The sequence below is a fragment of the Protopterus annectens genome, chromosome 14.part0, assembly GCF_019279795.1.
Source record: "Protopterus annectens isolate FY-2018-M chromosome 14.part0, PAN1.0, whole genome shotgun sequence".
NCBI classification, from domain to species: domain Eukaryota; kingdom Metazoa; phylum Chordata; order Ceratodontiformes; family Protopteridae; genus Protopterus; species Protopterus annectens.
Window position 1 is genome coordinate 1134125821 of NC_056748.1, and position 21196 is coordinate 1134147016.

At 40.8% G+C, this 21196-nt stretch overlaps 1 protein-coding gene across 5 annotated transcripts in view; it reads left to right on the top strand.

The window, feature by feature from the left end:
- KIF20B (kinesin family member 20B) overlaps positions 1-21196 on the top strand; it is a 1912547-nt gene that overhangs the window by 73881 nt on the left and 1817470 nt on the right. The window lies entirely within an intron of this gene.

Here is a 21196-nt window from a genome sequence, read left to right on the forward strand (position 1 = left end):
CCCCAAACAAGCAGCTGTCATTTTTATACTGTAAAAGCTTCTGAGAAAGCATTGTGTTGGTCCGACTGTAGCCAGTGACCAGTTAAAACTAATCACCTCCTATTTTGTTTTGGTTACTAAGAATCTACCGAGCCTAATCTGTGGATTTCCTTGTCAGGCATAAGCTCCGATCTTGCACATCGATACTTTAAAAAAATATATATATATCAAGAGAGTGTAAGAAAATTGCAAGACCAAGCCTAAGCTTTCAGGATCCATCTTGAAATAAGTGTCTACTTTTTAAAGAGAATATTGCATAAAACACATTTTCCCTTTTTACACTTCATGCTCAGTCCCCAGTATGACTCGTGAAGTATCACTCTGGTTGGATCTTTCTTAATGACTGGACAATAACAGGAAGTTTTTAACTGGGCGGACCCTATTTTTTTTTTGCACATTTCTGATCTTGACATGCACAATGCTGATGCAGACGCTTAGCAGGAATGGTTTTATGAGCTATAAACACGTATTTGTGTGCATGAAATAAAGCTGGTTCAAATATTTTTCAGTATACAGTGAATATTTATATTCATAAAGTAGCACGTTGATTGGTCAACCCAACCAGCGTGGCCATTGCAAATCTGAGCACATACCAATGGAAAAAGGTCCAGTTTCCCTGACTTTTTTCCATTAATATATACCATAAAAAGTTTACTTTCCTATTACTTAAGTAAAAAAAAAAACGGGTACTTGAAACCAACAAGAGAGATGGGACAGACAAAAAATAAAAGAATAATCAGGTTTGTTATGTAAAGAACCTGACTATCCTTTTATTTTCTATATCTCGTCTCTCCTGTACCTTCAGTGTCCTGGTATCTTTTTTTTTTTAATTTAAAAAAAAAAAAAAAAAGCGACTGAGATCTTCTTTTCTCTGTTGCTTCCTATACACAGCACCTGTCACACAACAGTGATGCACTGCATTACCGTGAGAACAAAAGTCTCATACACATGTGGAATACATCCTAAAAAGCAGCAGGGATATCTGAGGAAAGTGGAACACCATGGCACCATCATACAATGACATTATTTAAGAAAAGTAATTATTTTCTTAAATGTCATTGTGTAATAGCAATAACCAACCCCGTGGTGTAGAGTATATTGAAGATTTACCCACGGTTGTCTTTGTTTAATCACACTGTCTTCGCCCTCATGATTAAACCACACCAACCATAGGTAAATCTTCAATATACCACACCGACATCGTTGGTTATTGCTATAATATCTCCTTTTCAAAACAGTATTCTACATTTATCCAAAATTTTTTAACACTTTTTTTCTTTCCTCACTGTCTTTTTGTTCATTATAATTTCCTTCAATTGTGGTCAGTGGTACTTAATTTCTATTTTAATATGCACATTTGGCAGTGCTTTTTCTAGATTAAAGAAGCTTCATAACGTTTTGTACATAAATAAAATGATGCCTAAAAGCATTACAACAATGGAAATGAGCATGAATTTTAAAATACTTCCTCCCGAACTAGAAAATAAGTTGGTCAACCATGCTCATTGGGGGCTGTGGGCTTCTTTAGCATGAGAATTCCTCAACTTTTTGTATAATTTCCATGCGACGGAGTGGCATGCACATTATCAGGAATGAACAAGTAGCACTCCATTTGAATGAGTACGCATGTACCTCTTTATAAGCAAGGATGAGGACACATGCCTTGTGATTTTATTTTTTTCAGTACCATATTACGCGTGGCATTCATTTGATAAGTAATCTGACTAATGCAAAAGTTGCATTATTCAAGTGTTTCTAATATTTTAGACAGTTTTGTGAATTCCCAAATTGAATTAACTGCCCCACAGGCTGGTATAACACCCCTGCCTGAAAAGAGGCAGTCACCAAATTCCATATGTGACAGTCCTTTAGAATGCAGTGTTTTCCATGTTAGATGCTTCCTTGGTTTATCATCCTATCTTCCTGACAAGATTTTTAATGTTATTTGCCTCTGTCTTTTGGTGAACATGGCAAACTTTCTCTCTGGGTAAGGTGCATGTATGCATGTCGAACATATGGAATAACCCTGCTAAAGTAGCAACAACATGACCAGTCTGTTGGTGACCAGGAGTAAGCTTGGTCCACACATAATTAGTAAAACTCATGCAGCATAGCCGTACCCTGCCTTCCATCCCCATTATGTATTCTCCGGGTAATATTGCAGTTCCACCCAACAGAAAGTGTTCCATTTTTAACAATTTTTGATTTGAGCAATGAAAACAAATTGATTATTCAGGCTATTTAAATTCCAGCCCAAGAAAGTATACTGGCAAATAATCTGCGTTGGGAGATCAGTCTGTTGGGAGAGGGAACTAGACTAGAACACATTTCTTGGTGTAATGAAGCAACGTAGGGCATCTGAGAATGGATGTGCATATCTTTGAGAACACATTTCTTGGTGTAATGAAGCAATGTAGGGTATCTGAGAAATGGATGTGCATATCTTTGAGAACACACTTCTTGGTGTAATGAAGCAACGTAGGGCATCTGAGAATGGATGTGCATATCTTTGAGAACACATTTCTTGGTGTAATGAAGCAACGTAGGGCATCTGAGAATGGATGTGCATATCTTTGAGAACACATTTCTTGGTGTAATGAAGCAACGTAGGGCATCTTGAGAATGGATGTGCATATCTTTGAGAACACATTTCTTGGTGTAATGAAGCAACGTAGGGCATCTGAGAATGGATGTGCATATCTTTGAGAACACATTTCTTGGTGTAATGAAGCAACGTAGGGCATCTGAGAATGGATGTGCATATCTTTGAGAACACATTTCTTGGTGTAATGAAGCAACGTAGGGCATCTGAGAATGGATGTGCATATCTTTGAGAACACATTTCTTGGTGTAATGAAGCAACGAGGGCATCTGAGAATGGATGTGCATATCTTTGAGAACACATTTCTTGGTGTAATGAAGCAACGTAGGGCATCTGAGAATGGATGTGCATATCTTTGAGAACACATTTCTTGGTGTAATGAAGCAATGTAGGGCATCTGAGAATGGATGTGCATATTTTTGAGAACACATTTCTTGGTGTAATGAAGCAACGTAGGGCATCTGAGAATGGATGTGCATATCTTTGAGAACACATTTCTTGGTGTAATGAAGCAACGTAGGGCATCTGAGAATGGATGTGCATATCTTTGAGAACACATTTCTTGGTGTAATGAAGCAACGTAGGGCATCTGAGAATGGATGTGCATATCTTTGAGAACACACTTCTTGGTGTAATGAAGCAATGTAGGGTATCTGAGAATGGATGTGCATATCTTTGAGAACACACTTCTTGGTGTAATGAAGCAATGTAGGGTATCTGAGAATGGATGTGCATATCTTTCTGAGCTATCGACTTCAAATTCTTAGCTAGTCATTGTCTTGCAATTTCATAAGTTCCTTTCATCTAAAAAGTAGATTTTTAAAGGAAAAATGAGAAAAATGCTAATATTCTTTGTAGTACCTTCCTGTTTGAAGGTAGCAGTGGTTTTCCTTAAAGCAGATTCTTAAGAGATTTTCTTACAGCACTGTTAATGCAATAGGAGGGCAAGGTACTGCATTCATTTCTGTCTGCTCCACATCTTGTTGCATCTTGGGTTGGTACCTTAAAATTTTCATCTGTGCAGAACTTTTATTTTGAAATATAAAAGGCTTAAAAAATGGTATCCAAATCAGTGGATGTTTTCTGACTGACATGACAAGTTTCTGTTGATCTACTTTCTAATGTGTTGCCTTGGATATTGCAGTATCTTGTAGATATACTTAATGTTTCCTTGGCTTCTTCTGTAGACATGCATCTCTCAATTGTCTTTGTTTTGTTTCAGCAGAGTATTTAATCAGGCCATGTACCTGCTGAATGTCTCACCATTGCCACTCGCCTGTCCCCATCTGTGGAGCAAGACGAATGAGGCCATTTAGGTAGTTATGAAGGGTTACTCCACTTGAGGCCCTCATCACTCCCCTGACAGATGATGTGAAACTTTGCTGTGCCTTCCCTTGTGGGTGTGTATATTCCTGTATGATTACAGCACAGCTTGCCAAGCACATCCCCAGTCCGCAAATGGTCCCCCACTCCTTTTTCCTCTCCCAGCACAGTGGAACCCCTCCTCCTACCAAGCATGGATGAGCTGTTGACTGCTTTCTCCCATTCCTCTGCTTGGCTGCATTTGAACCTCTGCTTCTAGTCTATCTAGACTTGTAGTGGTAGATTCACCTCATAACATTACAGAGCTGGACTTTGCCAGCTAGTTTTTAATGGGGGATGGGTGTTGAAGATTCTGTAAAGATGCTGTAGTTTCTACTTTGAGTGTGTCATATTTTGTTTTTAAAACCTAGCTCAATTGGAACCTGTCAGTTCAGCACATCTCACTCTTCTCTTGGGGAAACTGATTTTAGTTGCATGATTTTTGAATTGTATGCTTTGTCTACCTTTGACAAGCTGTATAAACTTTGCATTCCTTGATCAAAACTCCATCTGTTCTGTCCAAGTGAATTCTTGGGCTTATGAGTGGAGTTTGGGCTAGAAGAGGTAAGCAGAGAAATGAATACCTTTTAAGTGAGGTATATAAACTCTACTAACGGTAATCTAATAAGGGAAGAAGTGTTTTGTGAACCTGGTTTCTGTTTCTTAAGTCTGCTAGATAGCATCAAGGTGGAAGCTGTATGCCAGAGGTTTGATAGTACTTCAACACACACATATGAGAGAATGTTTCTAGTTGGCTTCCTTCATCATCTTTAATACTTTAGCTGGATGAGTTTTTCTTTAACTAGTGGTCAAATATATGGTGGTACAGCTGTGGGCCTACAATCTGATCTTGCATAAGAGTGCTAAGAGAGAGAGAGAAGTTCCATTGGAGCTTGTGTTGGTTGATCAGGTGGGGATGGCGGAAACATGCTGATCATACGTTCACTGGCAAATACTGTGCAGCAAGGGAAGACTTAAACAGGGCCTTGTAGCACTTGTACAAATCAGAAATGCATTTCAGGCATGATCTTTCACGTTTACTGTCACTGGGATTCCTAGACAACTAGCTGTATGGTTTACAACTGAAGGCTTTAAGGCACACATACAAAGCCCTTTCAGAAAATGAGTAGACTTTAAGCCATTTAGTTATGGGTCGGCTAGTGTAATACACCTCTCGAATATTAATGGGGAAAAAATCTTGTCAATATGAAGGTGGATCTGATATGGATTTGAGAGGAAGGATCCTCAAGTGAAAGGAAGGTTATGTTCGCTGCCTCATTACATTTCTTTAGGATAGTCCATGTGCTAATTACAAGTTGTAAATGTGAGACCCAAGGTTTTTAGATTTTACCAGCAGTGGCATTTTTAAACCCTTGGATTTGTTTGATTTATACTTTGGGATAGCCTCCAGTCAGTACAAGGAGATTTAAGTGTGAGATCTTTCAAGCCCCATTTTCAACGTGCTGCCAGGGGTCCTGCAAGAAGGCAAGTCTTGTTTTTTTTTTTTTTTTTTTTTTTTTTTCTCTCCAATGCAGTGCCTGAATGGGTTGAGTTTAGTCTGTTTTTACTACATTATGTGTGTTCAGTCATCTGCAACTCAACAGAATCATTGCCAACCAAATGCTTGTGTGTGTAAACATTTGTGCCTGTGCATATACATGTACATAGAATGGCAATAATAAATTGAAGACCATATACGTTTTTGTAGAACTGCGATTTTTTTTTTTTTTTTTTTTTTATGTAAGCTTTCATATATTATCAAGCCGAAGGCCTTCATCCAAGAATGGAAGGAAATGAAAGGCTTGATAGATTTTTGGGAGTATGCTCATGCTATTATTAAACTATCTCTGCAAGAATAAATGCTATGATGGCTATATGCTCTTGAGGATAAGGAAAAATGATCTACAATAAGGGTAGAAATTCGGACATTGTTGGTAAAGTACTGTAGGCTCATAGTTAAGTACTACGCTAGCTGCCCTCATGGGCCCTTTAAGCCTAGCCAGTTTCCCTTTTAGTGCTCAAAATAACCTATCCCATTTGGTTATAGATTGGCCTAACCCATCCCATGGCCAATAATTGTATATTAACTTGAAATAGAATAACTGGGATCATAACATAGATGAATTTGAGGGGACCCATGTTTAAGATAAAGCATTCAGGAACCATCTCTGTCCATCAGTAATACAGGGGGCAGTCTTGGGCAAATTTTCTAAGTCGCTCTTGAATATGGATAGGGATAAACTTTGATCTGAAGTTCTTGTCTTCATTTGCTCTTCAACCTGAGGGAGACTGATCCGGGATTGATCCAACTCTGCCGCATTTCTACAGCATTGGATCCAAGCTCCTCTCCTACCCATAATGCTCCTGTCTCCTTCCTCCCCCCCCCCAATCTCGTTTGCCTCGCTCATTGCAAGCATTGTGGTCTGCTTGTCCAGACTTCTTTTTGGGTAAGTGAATTTAAAATCTAAAATCCTATTTTCTTTCTACAATTCCTTTTCTAACTTTACCTACAACTACCTTTCACGTTAAGGCGTTTGTTTATTAACAAAAAAATTTCTACCGTCACTGTGTGAGTGAGAGTGTGTTTTTTCTCTGCCACTGATTGTCAGACACCCAAACCGAGGTTCTGTAAGTGCACAGAGTGTGACCATAAGCTTTCCCCAATGGATGGCCACACTGTGCCTTGTTTGCTTAGGCATTCCTCATCTTGATTTCTCCTGTTTGATCTGTGTGGAGGCTCAATCCCTGAGCATTGATTTGACAAGAGGAATAAACTTATTCTAAACGGCCTTCTCCCTCCACCTACTAAGGAGGCCCAGGCTACCCCTTCTGCTTCTGTCTCCTCTCCGACCTCTAGGACTCAACCTCCCACTAAGAGGACTGGCGATGGAGAGAAGCATAAGCACCATGACAGGAAGATGAAGCGGTCACCCAACTGCTCTCCTTCAGCTGAGCCACCAGCTAAATCCCAGTCTGCTCCTAGCACTGGTTCTCTATGACTCCATTCTCCTTGTTTCTTCCCAGAGCAGGAGGTGCCTCAGAGCCATTCCCCGTATCAGTGTCACCTCATCCCCTCTCTCTAGGCTGGTGTCTGTGGCCTCTTCCTCCGGATCCACCCTCAGCCTTTCCGAAGCCAAGGTGGACAGGATGATGCTGAGGTTCATCTGCACTCTGATATAAATGGGAGTCCAGCCTGTCCCATCTCCCTCTAGAGTGGGGGGCATGCAGTCTGTCTTAATCCCAGTTACTCCTTATCTGATCCGACCCCCGGTTTTGGAGTCCTTGGGTTCAAGGACCCTTGTGCTGACAGTACCTCGACGCTGACCATTGCCTTAAACGGGTCTGCTCTGAGCCATCCAGCTCTGGGACCAGTAGCCTCGGTGCCGGATCTGATTGGGTGGTTTCAGCTTAGGGGGTACGTTGTCCTTCTGCCTCTGATGTGGTAGAGGGTTCTCTCGATCCCTTCGAGACCTTTGACTATCTTGTCCACAGAATCCCTCTGGCTTCTGAACTGGATTCTGCCATCCTGCCGCCTTAGGGACAGCCTGCTCTCTTTCCCAGGGAGCTCCCACACAAGAATAGCTGGACGTTTGAGTCCTCCCCAGAGACCCTCCTTGAGGTTCCTCAAAAACACAAGTGTAAAAGGAGACACTTACACTCCCTGCCAGAGAGTCTTTCATGGAGGACACCGACTTGGAGGAAGGGGAAGGCTCCCCCTGATCACCCCCAGAGGACGTCTCATTTGGAGACTACATGGAGATCCTGCGGCAGTGTGCGGGGTAGTCTGTCCAAAAACCTAACCCTGACCAGTTGGTGTTATGGAGGCATTTGGCGCAGGACCTTCTACTGCCTGGGTGTCCTCTCCTGCAGATCCCCTGGTGGATCTTGTGACATCTCTGGCATGGAGGGAGCCCGCCTGGGTGTCCTCTCCTGCAGATCCCCTGGTGGATCTTGTGACATCTCTGGCATGGAGGGAGCCCGACACGGTGGAGCCAATCCCCAAATGACCTGAGAAGGTACTCTGCGCCCTTTCTGACAAACCACACTAGACAACAGGATCCCCTGTCTATGCCATGTTGGTGGCGGCCACCAAGAAGGTGCTCGCACAGGAGAGCTCCACAGTCCACCTTTCAGACAGAGAGTCTATGACCTTGGGCTGTTTTCTGGAAGCGGGCCTATGCTTCAGCAACGTTCTCTATACGTGTAATGAACTACATGGCACAAGTCATTAGGCTTCAGCGGGACCTAATGAAGGAGGTAGAAGAGTCTACCCCAGGGTCCATGTTGGCAGACGATAGGAAGGTTTTCTCCTCTCGAATGGCTAACCTCACCTCCATTGCCAATATCTCTGTGCTGCTTCTCCCTCATGCTACGAAGGGTGCTGCCAGACTGGCCGGAGCAGGCATTGCCATCAGGCATGACACCTGGCTTTGACTTTGTACTTTCTCAAAGCCCTTAAAGCTGTCATTTACAAATGCCCCGTATGATGGTTCCACCCTCTTTGGAAAGGTGTTATGTGACACTTTGGTGCAGCATGAGAAGGAAGGAAGATTCTCTATGCCATCGGAATCCACTTCTCATCCCCTCAACAATCCTTCTCCAGGAATCAGCGGCGGACAAAGAATGTGGTTCCAGAAGTCTCAGGGTTATTCCCACGACGCTTGGGACTTTTCTTTCCCCATAGGCAGAGGGGGATTTGGCAGACACCACCTTCACAGCAGAGGGGGCCTGAGGAACCAAGTATCTCGGGATTTATTCTCTGACAGGTCCGCACAGCAGCCCTGAAGTGTTGCTCGGCTGCTAATCTCTGGAGGCTTCACCCAACGGCCTGGGAGTCTATTACAGACAATCACTGGGTGTTGTGAATCATATCAAGAGGATATTCAATCCCCTTCCTTCTAAGGCTAGTTCTGGCCAAACACCTCCCGGACGTTCCACCCACGCAAAGGGAGGCAACAGCACAGGAAATTTCCAAGCTGCTAGAAAAACGAGTTATCTGTCCCATCCCCCCAGAACAGTCCAAATTAGGCATCTATTCCTGGTTCTGTTTAGTGCCAAAGAAAACTGGGGATTTGAGGCCAATTCTGGATCTCTCTACCCAGAACCTGTTAGTTGCCGAGATGAAATTCTGAATGGTCGCACTCCAGTCTATCCTGCCTTTCCTGCAGGAGAATGAAGGATGTGCTAAGTAGACCCTTCAGAACACATACCTTCACATCAAAATGAATGGATGCGCTCTGAGGTTTCTCCACTTTCGGCTTGGGGCCAGTCATTACCAATTCGTAGCTCTATCCTTTGGTCTCACCACAGCTCCCAAGGTGTTCACCAAAGTGATGGCGGTGGTAACAAATCGTCTGTGGCTGCAGGGTTTCCAGGTCTACCCCTACCTGGACAATTGACTCCTTTCTGCTCCTTCCAGGCATCGACTCTGCCAAGCCAGGGATTTCCTTATCCAAACTTCCCACCAGTTGGGCATCACCATAAATCTAAAAAATAAAATAAAACACCGGACCAACAGGGTCTGACAAAACGCTTGTAAATGTATTTAAAATGCCAAATAACTAAGCGCTTTCGCCAGTAATACAATTTGGCTTCATCAGGGTCACCATAAATCTCAACAAATTCCAGTTAGAACTGGTTCAAGTTCTGGACTTCATTGGATTCTGGTTAGACACCATTCAGACCAAGGTTTTCCTGACATCCGACAGACTTCAATCTCTCAAACATTGTCTTGCACATTTCTTAAAGTTCCATCTCCTCCAGCGGAGTTTGTTTTAAGGGCGTTAGGGGACCATGCTGCCCACAATCACTCTCGTTCACACAGCTCAGTTACACATGAGGGTGCTCCAGTGGACCCCGGTGGTCCAGTGGTCTTTTCTAGATGGTCCATTGTCACGTCACGAGCATGCACAGATTCTCTTCTCTGGTGGATTCATTCCCAGCAACTGCGGTCACTCGTTTATTCTTCCCTCCCCTCTGACCAAGGTGACCATGGATCCTCCCTACACAGGTGGGGGGGCATTGCATGTGAAGGACAGTCCAAGGCACGTAGTCTTCCCTGGAGACCCATCTGCTTATCAACAGCCTGGTGATGAGTGCAGTGCTATTGATGTTGCAAGCTCTTCATGCCTATCTTTCCCTATGGATGAAAGCCGTCCAGATAGACAATATGTTGGTAGTCTGGTACATCAACAAATGGGAGAAAACCAGATCTTACCCCTTTGCCATGAAGCCATGAGATTGTGGGAGTTGGCGACCTCCACTGGACGTTTTCTGGTGGCAACGCACATTCCAGGGAGGTCCAATATGCTAGCAGATAGGCTCAAAGTAGGGTCAGTCTTGCTGCAATCTCTTCGCCACTCCTTCCAGCGCAGAGTGCAGAAAGTTTTTCCCTCTGAACCCCCCTCCGGGGGAGTCCCCCAGCGATGCTGTAATTCATACTTGGCCGACTAGTCTTTACTCTTGTCCTCCACTTTCCTGATACGAAAAATCATTCAGAAAGCACAATGGCTGAGGAGCTCAGTCATCCTCATTGCCCCCTTCTGGCCTCACCAAGTATGGTTCCCTTGTGTGGTCTCATGTAGTGTGTCCTCCCTGGACGTTGGATCTGGTTCTGATTTCATATCCCTCAGGGATTCCACATCCAGATCTGGCCAATCTGAAGCTCATCACGTGGCTGCTCTATTTCCCATGATAGGTACAACTCCCGGGCTATCTTCTCCGGTTAAGTAGATTTTGGTAGCGGCTCATAGATCTTCCATGACGAAGGTTTATTCGAGTAAGTGGAAGCGGTTCCCAATTTGCGCATCTCAACAGGATTTGAATCCCTTCACTGCTCTGGTTTCTTATCTTAGAGTTTCTGGCAGACATTTTTCAACAAGTTGCCAGCTTCTCTACCGTTAAAGTTCAGCTAGTGGCTATTTCTAATTTTCACATGGGGATAATTCAGCTTCTCTAGCTTCTTCTAAGCTTTGTAAAGCTATTCTGAAGGGTACCTTTCTTAGGCCACCGATCAAGGACCCTGCGCCTCCTTGGGACCTTACTTTGGTTCTTCGATCCTTGATTTCTTCCCCCTTTGAACCTGTTGCTTTAGTGGATTTGCAGTTTCTGTCTTGGAAGACAGCCTTCCTGATTGCTATTAATTCAGCTAAGAGCATCAGAGCTCCAGGCTTTGAGTAAGCCTCCTTACATGAACTTCCATAAACATGGGTATCTTTGCGCACTAATCCTTCCTTTCTTCCTAAAGTGGCCTCGCAATCAAACATCAACCAGGTTATTAACCTCCCTGCCTTCCTTCTGAATTTTCAGAATAGGGGAGAGTATAAATTGCACCTGTTAGATGTTCATAGACAATTACATTACTTACACAGAACAAAGGGCTTCCACAAGTCCAATCAACTTTTCGTTTACTATTCTAAGCCATTTTTAGGGAAACCTGCATCAAGTCACAATTGCTCGTGGATTTCTCCATGTATACTTTTGGCGTATTCAGCCAAACGATTGTGTCCACCAGGTCAAGTTAAGGCACATTCTACTAGGTCTATGGCTACGTCAGCTGCTTTTTGGTCCAAAATTTCCTTGGATGACATTTGCTCGGCTGCTACCTGGGCATCTTCATACTTTCAACTCCCATTACAAATTGGATCTTTTCTTCAGAAGTAGGGCATCATTTGGATCCGCTGTGTTACGAAATATCCTTCCATGAGGGCCTCCCAGGTGTTTGGTAGCTGGGGACTATGTCCACAGGTTGAAGAGCAAATTAAGACAACTTCAGATAAAGAAGTTATGTAGTCACCACAGTGTTCCATCTGAGTTATTCATTTGTCTTCAGCTGTCCCTACCTCCTTCCCCCTGCCTTATATGGGCTGTGTGGTGGTCTGGCTGGAATAAACATGGCCCTTTCTTTGGCATAAATGGTCTTTCCTTATGATAATGATAATCTTACTTGTAATAGTCTGTCCATGAGAACTGTGAGTCCCTACTAGGGAACACTTCTAAACCAGTGTACATAAGGTATATTACTACTTTTTTATATATTCTAATTGTTTTCTAACTTGTGTAACCTTTTGTATGTTTGACTATGTAGAGCTTTTCTCCCCAGGCCTCCACTGAAAATGGACATGTATCCAGTCGGACTATCCCGTAAACAAATGTTAAATAAAAATAATAAAAAAATATCTAGGTTATTGTCCTAAGGTGTTGGGCATTGTTGTCGGGTTGGGTTGCTATGGTGGGCAGCAGACTCTATCTGAGGGGAGAAAAGAGACTGGGATTATGGGTTGGGGGGGAGCTTGGAGCGCACATCTGATGCTGGAGAAATGCGGCTGAGTCGGATCAGTGTCCCACAGGTTGAAGACCAATGAACAACTTGGATAGGACATTATGGTGAGTTCCTAACTTTTTTTTTTTTTTTGGATGGGAGTCTGTTCCACAGCAGCAGTATCGTCTGTGAAATATACATGTCCCTCCAAACTGCTTTGTTTATGTTGCAGATCATGCTAGATTTACTGTACATCAAGTCAAATAGCATCAGAAATATTCATAGGGATTTATCTGTAATGGGTCAGGGGATACTTTGTATGCCTGAAATAGGTCATCTTTTAGCAGTTGGTAGGTTACCGAGTAAAGTGACAGGACTGGTCCATGTGAGATGTGTTGTTTATGCCTTGTATCCTTTTTAGTAAAGTATCTCTGTGGGCTTTCCAGTTGTTACATGTGTCTGAACAGATGTCAGTGGGGGTATTATATTCAGTGTTTGGCCTAATGAGGGCTACGTTGAGGGGAAATAATGACATCCCTAGATCTAGGCACTGTCCCTTTGTTTATAAGCTTTCATAGAACAATGGGCACATATTGGTCAAAAGTTAGGTCAGTATCCTCAAAAGTTCCCAAATCCGTGAACAACTAGGTTAACTCTTCGGGTTGGGTATCTTTCCAATGGATACAATAATGCATATTTAGTTTCGTTCCGTGATTGTGGCACCAGCTATTTTATACAAACCTTCCTGCAGGATGATCAAGCCATTTGGGGATTCAGTGACTCTAGTCAACCTGTGCCCTCTGGTATTTGCTTTTTATCCGAAAAACAGATTCAAAACAGAAGAGGTCCCAGCACTGATCCCTGGGAAACTCCACTGGTGACTGGTCTCTGTGGCGGTAACTTCCCTTTTTTGATGGTCTGCATCCTAACTTTGAGCCAGTTGGCAACCTAGCAGGTGACATAGTTCACCCCCCCAGGTCAGTTTGAGGTATGCAGTGTGTACAGTTTTGCATTCATCCATTGTTTTGGTGACCTTTTCAAAAAAAAATACATCCGGTTGAGTAAGCATGACCTTGTTTTGACAAATCTAAACTGAAATGGGTCCAGTGTTTTGGAGGTTCCCCATGTCTTGATTGATTCCATGACTAGTCTTCCCATGGCATTGCATATGAGGTTGGTCAGACATGTAGGTTTGTAATTGCCTGGGCTTGTGGAAGGTCCTCCCTTATGCAGGGGAACGACTGTAGCTGTTCTCCATTCTCTTGGTACAAAACTTCTGTAGAGGCTGAGCTTGAACAGTGTTGCGTGTGTGGCTAAAATCCATTCTTCATGCTGTTTAAGATGCATCTGGGGATATTGTCAGGACCCATTGATGCTGTATTTTATAGCTTCTGATAGAACACATAGGATTCTGTTGTGTAATAGCTGGAGGCGAGTCAGTTTCAGTTATATTTTGAGGGACCAATTTGAGAGGAGATAGGTAAAGTTAGAGTTAAGTTTATGTATCAGTAGGTTTGCTGTATGTTCAGCCTCAATGTGCAAGTAACCTTGTTCACAATGTACTCAGCACATTTCTGCATTGTGCCTTCCAAATTAAGAACATGACTAAAAATGCCTTATGATATTTGGCCTTGGTAGTTACTTTACCATTAAACTTGGCTTTGGTGGAGTTTATTAAGCTCCCGAGTTGTTTGAGCCTTGTCACTGAAATAAACATTATGGGAATTGCTCTTCTTACTTGTGGTCAAAATTTTTTCTTTTCCATTTATAATAAAGCTAGTTGATATTAAGGTTCCACCATGTAGGCTTGTTTGTGGCCTGCACTTGTTCCTACTGGGTACACCTGTATCCGTGCAGCTGTTTACATGTTTGTATAGTGTGGTATACATGTCTGCATATTTGGTGTAGTTATCTGGGTTTGCGGGTCTATAGTATATGAACAAAAATTCATACAATCTATCATTCTAATGTGCAAAAATCCTGGAAATTGAAAACGATATTGTGTGTTTTTGTGGTGGGTGCGCCCCCCACACCCCCTGCTAAATGTATATTCCAACTCAGAGATCGCACTACAGTGAGGAAAGGGCAAATATTCCAATCTTAGCTGTACTGCGATCCCACAGCACACATCTTGATTTCCAGGATTTTCACTCATTAGAACGATGAATTATATGAACTTTCATTCATATAATATAGACCTGGGTTTGCCATTTTAAAATGGGGCATCAAATAGTCTCACATTGTACACAATCAAAACCTTCCCCACTCCACATCTACCTTCACACTTCAGAAACCCCCTTTAACGATGTTTACATTACACCCAATCTTCAAAACATTATTCATGCAGATTTCTTTCCACTCAAATATACTATTATTTCTAAAGCTGGAACTCTCTCAACTGACCATAAACGTTTTTATTAAAATATATAAAAGCTATAATCTGCTTATCACGACTACAACTGAGTGTTGGCAGTCATCCCAACCCTGGGCCTCAAGCAAATCTAAACTTCTGGACATATCTCAAGAAATTCTACTATTACCCCCCTCACTCCAAAGGACACACTCTTCTGTTTCTTCATTTAAAATCTGAGGAGCATGCTAAGTAAAATCCATGATCCACATGCTAAGTAAAATCCATGATCCACATGCTAAGTAAAATCCATGATCCACATGCTAAGTAAAATCCATGATCCACATGCTAAGTAAAATCCATGATCCACATGCTATACAAGATTTATATTCCCCTAACTTTACCATTCTGAATGAAACCTGGCTCAGGCCACATATCAAAAACCATGAAATCTTACCCCCTACATACAACTTATATTGTTTTGATCGTCAAAATTAACATGGAGGTGGTGTAGCCGTAATGTTCAATCAAAACTTGGCATCAAAACCTATTGATATTAATCTTTCTTCATTTAGCAATTCTGAAATACTTCTCAGTGAACTAAACATTCATAAAAATAAATCCTTGATCATTATAGCCCTCTATATTCCCCCAGATGAAAATTCAACAACAGTTGAAATTCTCCACTGGCCATCTTTAACCTATCATCAGGAAGTTATCATAATAGGAGACCTTAATACAGACTGGACCACCTATGACAACAATAACCCATCTAACTTTATAAACCTACATAGCTTTTTCCAATTGGTACAAACTCCTGCCAGAATAGATAAAGCACCTAACAGACAATTCTTGATAGGATCCTCACCAACAACTATCCTTCATTCTCCCAAGCAGGATGTCTTCCCTGCAGTATCCTACTTTTTTGCTTAGACATAATCTAAATCCACCTAGACTATCAGTCTACTGATTTAGCCTGTAATAAAACAAAATGTACTACTTAAGCATTTCACTCCCTTCGCCAACAAATTGGTATCCCCTAAAATATTACCACTACCTGCTGGTGTTAAACATTTTAATACTACCTTCCTGTAAATCCTTATAGCTTAGCCCCTTGTATAACTGCTAGAATAAAAAATGCTCCATTCACCCTGGCTATCAAATGACACAAGGTGTTATGAAATAAATGGACAAGGCATGGTTAAGAAACCATGATAACTTAAAACCTCTACAAACAGCTTAGAAATAAAGCTAAATCCCAAATAAAGCAGATGATAAATGTACTACATAAAGGCACCACAGAAACACCAAAACAATTTGGTTCACCATTACATTTCTTCAACCTGGCAACACTACCACACCTATACCCACTGCATCCTTCTCAGTGGATAACATAGCTACACAGTTTAATTCTTGCGTCATAAACTTTATACGCTCTCATTAAATATAATCGGAATGCATCACCCCAGGTCCCAGCCATTGATTTTCTCGCATCCTTCTCAGTGGATAACATAGCTACACAGTTTAATTCTTACGTCATAAACTTTGTACGCTCTCTCATTAAATATAATCGGAATGCATCACCCCAGGTCCCAACCATTGATTTTCTCACATCCTTCTTGTTCAGAAACTTTATACGCTCTCATTAAATATAATCCGAATGCATCACCCCAGGTCCCAACCATTGATTTTTCTCGCATCCTTCTCAGTGGATAACATAGCTACACAGTTTAATTCTTACTTCATAAACTTTCTACGCTCTCTCATTAAATATAATCCGAATGCATTACCCCAGGTCCCAACCATTGATTTTCTCGCATCCTTCTCAGTGGATAACATAGCTACACAGTTTAATTCTTACTTCATAAACTTTCTACGCTCTCATTAAATATAATCCGAATGCATCACCCCAGGTCCCAATCATTGATTTTCTCACTAGTGCTTTTTCCTTACAACCTGGTCCAACTCGCACTGTTTGCAAACTTCTTAAACTCAAATCTACTAGCCTTGCTGCTGATGAGCTACCATCTGAATTTCTCAAAACAGCTGCTGAAGTTATCACATACCCCATATTAGTCCTTTATCAATCGCTCTGTCTCTGAAAACTATGTCCCTCTTCTGTTGGAAATCTCTTGCATTACTCTCCTGCATAAAGGTGGGAACTCCACGGAACTCACAAACTGTAGATCAATTGCTATCCTTTTACCTCTCTCAAAAATATGCATTTTTTATCACCTCCTATCAACCTTTCATTCCATTCTCAACCTGTTTTTCACCCCCATCATAGCACTACAACTGGCCTTCTAAGCTTTACCAGCACCATAAATTATTACAGAGACCAAAACAAATTTGTTTCTGCTATCTTTCTTGATCTGTCTAAGGCATTTGACAGTCTCACACCAGACATTGTCAGAGCTAAGCACTTTAAATATCAGCCAGCCTACCCTAGGTTGGTTCCACAGTTAGCTAACTAAACGCAAACGAGCTATCATCTCTACTCCCTGTTAATATTGGAGTCCCACAAGGTCCCATATTAGGACCCTTCCTTTTAACATATTCACTAATCGCTTGTATAAATCTACTCCTCTAGCCTCAGTTATTCAATAAGCTGATGATTCGACCCTTATGTTAAATGCATCCTCCCTTTCATAGCTACAGGATATCACACAACAATCCTTTCTATAAGTTGAATCTTTGCTAAATGAATATAATCTTATTTTGAACCCAAACAAAGCTAATGCTTTTTCTCCTCACCAATTCATCCATATCGCCTCTTTCCACATACATTGCTCTAACACACTCTTAAATACCACTTTTCAAACTAAGCTACTAGGTGTTACCATTGATAAATTGAAATTTGATATTCACATCTCAATCCATTAAACAAACACATATCAGACTTTGCTCCTGTTTTACTGCATTTAAGCCATTTCTTACCAACCAAGCCAGATTAGTTATCTCTAGAAGTCGCCTTTTATCTAGTCTGTTTTATACTTCTATCTGTACCACTTTTAGCAAAACAGAACTTGCCAAACTTTAATCCTGCTATAACAAAATAGCCAAATTTGCCACTAACTCCTTTCACAACTCACATCATTGCTTCTCCTTATGACAAAGTGGTTAGAACTTTCCCAATATCTGAGCTATACCCAACTCACTTTTACCCACAATTTGGTATACCACTCTGATAGAATCCTTGCCTTACAAGAACAACTTCAACAATATGCAACTCCTTGTCCACTCCGTTCTATTCACAAAAACCTCATACAAGTCTCCAAAAGCAAAAATTCCCTCTCTTCCCACTGCATTTCTAAAATCTGGAACAACATTCACCAATATATTTTAAGCATCGCAGACAAAACTCCATTTAAGAAGCACCTAAAATCCATCTATATAGCAAATGGATCTGCTCCTGTATCAACCCTGGCTAATCTTCCCCTATATGTCGTCTTATCTAACCTTAAATCTGTACTTTCATTCCTTATGTATCCCTTTCTTCTAACTCCTTTCTCCTCTTATTTATACAACTCTAATTTTTTTATCTTGAATATCTTCTATGCAATAGAAAAAAATCATGCCTCCAACAGATTTGTATGATGATTATTTCTGTTAGTGTACTATTAATTATTCATATTTGTTATTGCTGTTGCACACACAGCCAGGAAATGGAACAGCTTGTTGTAAGTTCACCAAGGCAGATTCAGTAAATCCAGGTAGGCACCAAACGAATTCAAATAATTCCTTTATTCAGAACCACAGACTAATAACACACAAGCGCTTTCGCTCAGAGGAATTCTGAGCTTTATCAAGTGACACCATGCTGTTGAATCAGGTGTCTTATATACCTTGAAAATCCTAGGTTAATTAGAAAGCACTACCAATTAACATTTTAAAGAGACTGTGCACTATTCCACATGCTTAAAAATTCCTTTAAAACAAAATATATAAAAAAATATAATAGATTGCTTAAAATAATGCATTAATGCATCTGTCACTACTAAAAATGCTAATAGCTTAAAAATAAACAAAACATTGTGCACTGTTACCATAGTGTTTAACTTTGTAATAAAATTTGCTTTGTGCAAAAAGTTGCACTTCTTTTGAAAATTTGGATAAGATGGAGTGACTTGACGTACCAACTGTTGTTCGTGTAAGTGTTATATAAGGCTAATGCCTAGTATGGGTAAGACAATATTTTACTTTTCTTGGTCTTGTTGACAACCCTGCTGGAAAAAGAGCACTATATCTTAACCAAGTTAAACTATGCTGTACAATAGGTCTTTCCTTAACATAGACTTTGTATAGTGTAGCATTAAGTTAGATGCTGGGAGACCCCCTGGGCTTAACGGTTTGATCAGTATCAAGCCGCTATTGAAACTAAGAAGGGCAAGACTTTAGTTTTACATTCCCCACACAATTACTTATGGCAAGTACTCATACACATGGGCATGATTTTCACTTAATGCTACACTATACAAAGTCTATGTTAAGGAAAGACCTATTGTACAGCATAGTTTAACTTGGTTAAGATATAGTGTTCTTTTTCCAGCAGGGTTGTCAACAAGACCAAGAAAAGTAAAATATTGTCTTACCCATACTAGGCATTAGCCTTATATAACACTTACACGAACAACAGTTGGTACGTCAAGTCACTCCATCTTATCCCAATTTTCAAAAGAAGTGCAACTTTTTGCACAAAGCAAATTTTATTACAAAGTTAAACACTATGGTAACAGTGCACAATGTTTTGTTTATTTTTAAGCTATTAGCATTTTAGTAGTGACAGATGCATTAATGCATTATTTTAAGCAATCTATTATATTTTTTATATATTTTGTTTTAAAGGAATTTTTAAGCATGTGGAATAGTGCACAGTCTCTTTAAAATGTTAATTGGTAGTGCTTTCTAATTAACCTAGGATTTTCAAGGTATATAAGACACCTGATTCAACAGCATGGTGTCACTTGATAAAGCTCAGAATTCCTCTGAGCGAAAGCGCTGTGTTTATTCTGTGGTTCTGAATAAAGGAATTATTTGAATTGCTTGCTACCTGGATTTACTGAATCTGCCTTGGTGAACTTACAACAAGCTGTTCCATTTCCTGGCTGTGTGTGCATTTACTTCCTGGTTTGGTTCTCTGCTGTTTGACTTCTTTGTTATTGCTGTTCCTAAGATGCCAGTTGTACATTTATATTTCTCTTACCACACCAATGTATTTATTCCTTTATAATATTTAAGTAAATTGTAATTCTGAAGCTTTTCTCCCCAGGCCTCCACTGAAAATGGGCTCTCACCCTGTCGGACTATCCCAGTTAACAAATGTTAAATAAATTTGAATCTTGCCAGTGTAACATTTAGGAACAGGTAGTTTGTTAAATTTCTAAAGGTGCCTTGGGTGAAAGGGAGCTTTTTTTTTTTTCAAGTATTGACAGAGTCCAGGAATTTCTGTGCTTGTGCACTATTGGTAGTGTAGTTTTACCAGTTTAGTTGGGTAGTTTTGACCACCTATATGAGCATGGTATTGGGTTTAATACGGACTGATATTTAGCTCTAGTACTGGACTTCAGTTTTTGAGGGGTGGAGGAGTTTTTCTTGGGTTTTTGTGTGACAAGACGGTGAACATTTTTTCTACATTTTTTTTGGAATTTTATTGTTATGCGCAGGGTATTGTTTTTTTACGAAATATTTCATTTTTTACCTTCAGTATCCTTATTTCTGTTAGAAAGTTTAGACATTCTCAGACTCTGCTACCAGTCTGTCATGGTTTTTTTTTTTTTCTTGGCCATGGAGCAGTTACCTGTCCCTTGGTGACGCGAGAGGGAAGGAACTAGAAGAAAAGAACTGGTAGGGAGTCGTCAGGTCTCATGCCAGCTCCGTCACTGCCTCAGATGCCTATGGGTGACTCTGATGTCAAGACTTACAGCCTTGCTCAGAGGGAGCTCATCTTCTCCAAGTGTATTCTGTGACTCCTTACTGTGATCTCTGTTTTCAAAAGACCTGTTTGCAAACTACTGATTCATCTTTGCAGATTTTATTTGATGTATAATTTGTCTCGATGGTTTCACATTTTTATTGAACATTTCTGAAACTTGATAGTTGTCTATACACCTTAGATTATGCTTCTGGCAGAGAGGTGAAGGAGTGGCTACATCTTTAGGGTTTTACAGAAATATTATTTCTTTTGATACCGATTCTATTATACCTATCTTAAATCAGCACAGTTTTGCAAGTGCTCCAGTTTGCCAGTTTCAGATGAGTATTCTGGCCTGATTTTGAATTTTATCTTTAAATTTTACCACTTTTGTATTTCTCTTTTTTACCCAAGATAAAACACTTGCCTGGATAGACTTGTTCTACCCGCTACACGAACAGGTAGCTATGAAGCAAAAGCAAACATCAGGTTCTCAAAAAAATGTGCAAATCTGAACAAGTGAAACTTGGATTGTGTCAAAATCTTTTCTGAATAGACAGTATTTTAAGTTTTTAAGAACACATCACGTGTATAACTAAGGTATTTGCTGAGTTTGTCGGCTAGGAAAAAATATAAAGTTGTTAAATTTGTTGTAAAATGAGTGACAAAAGA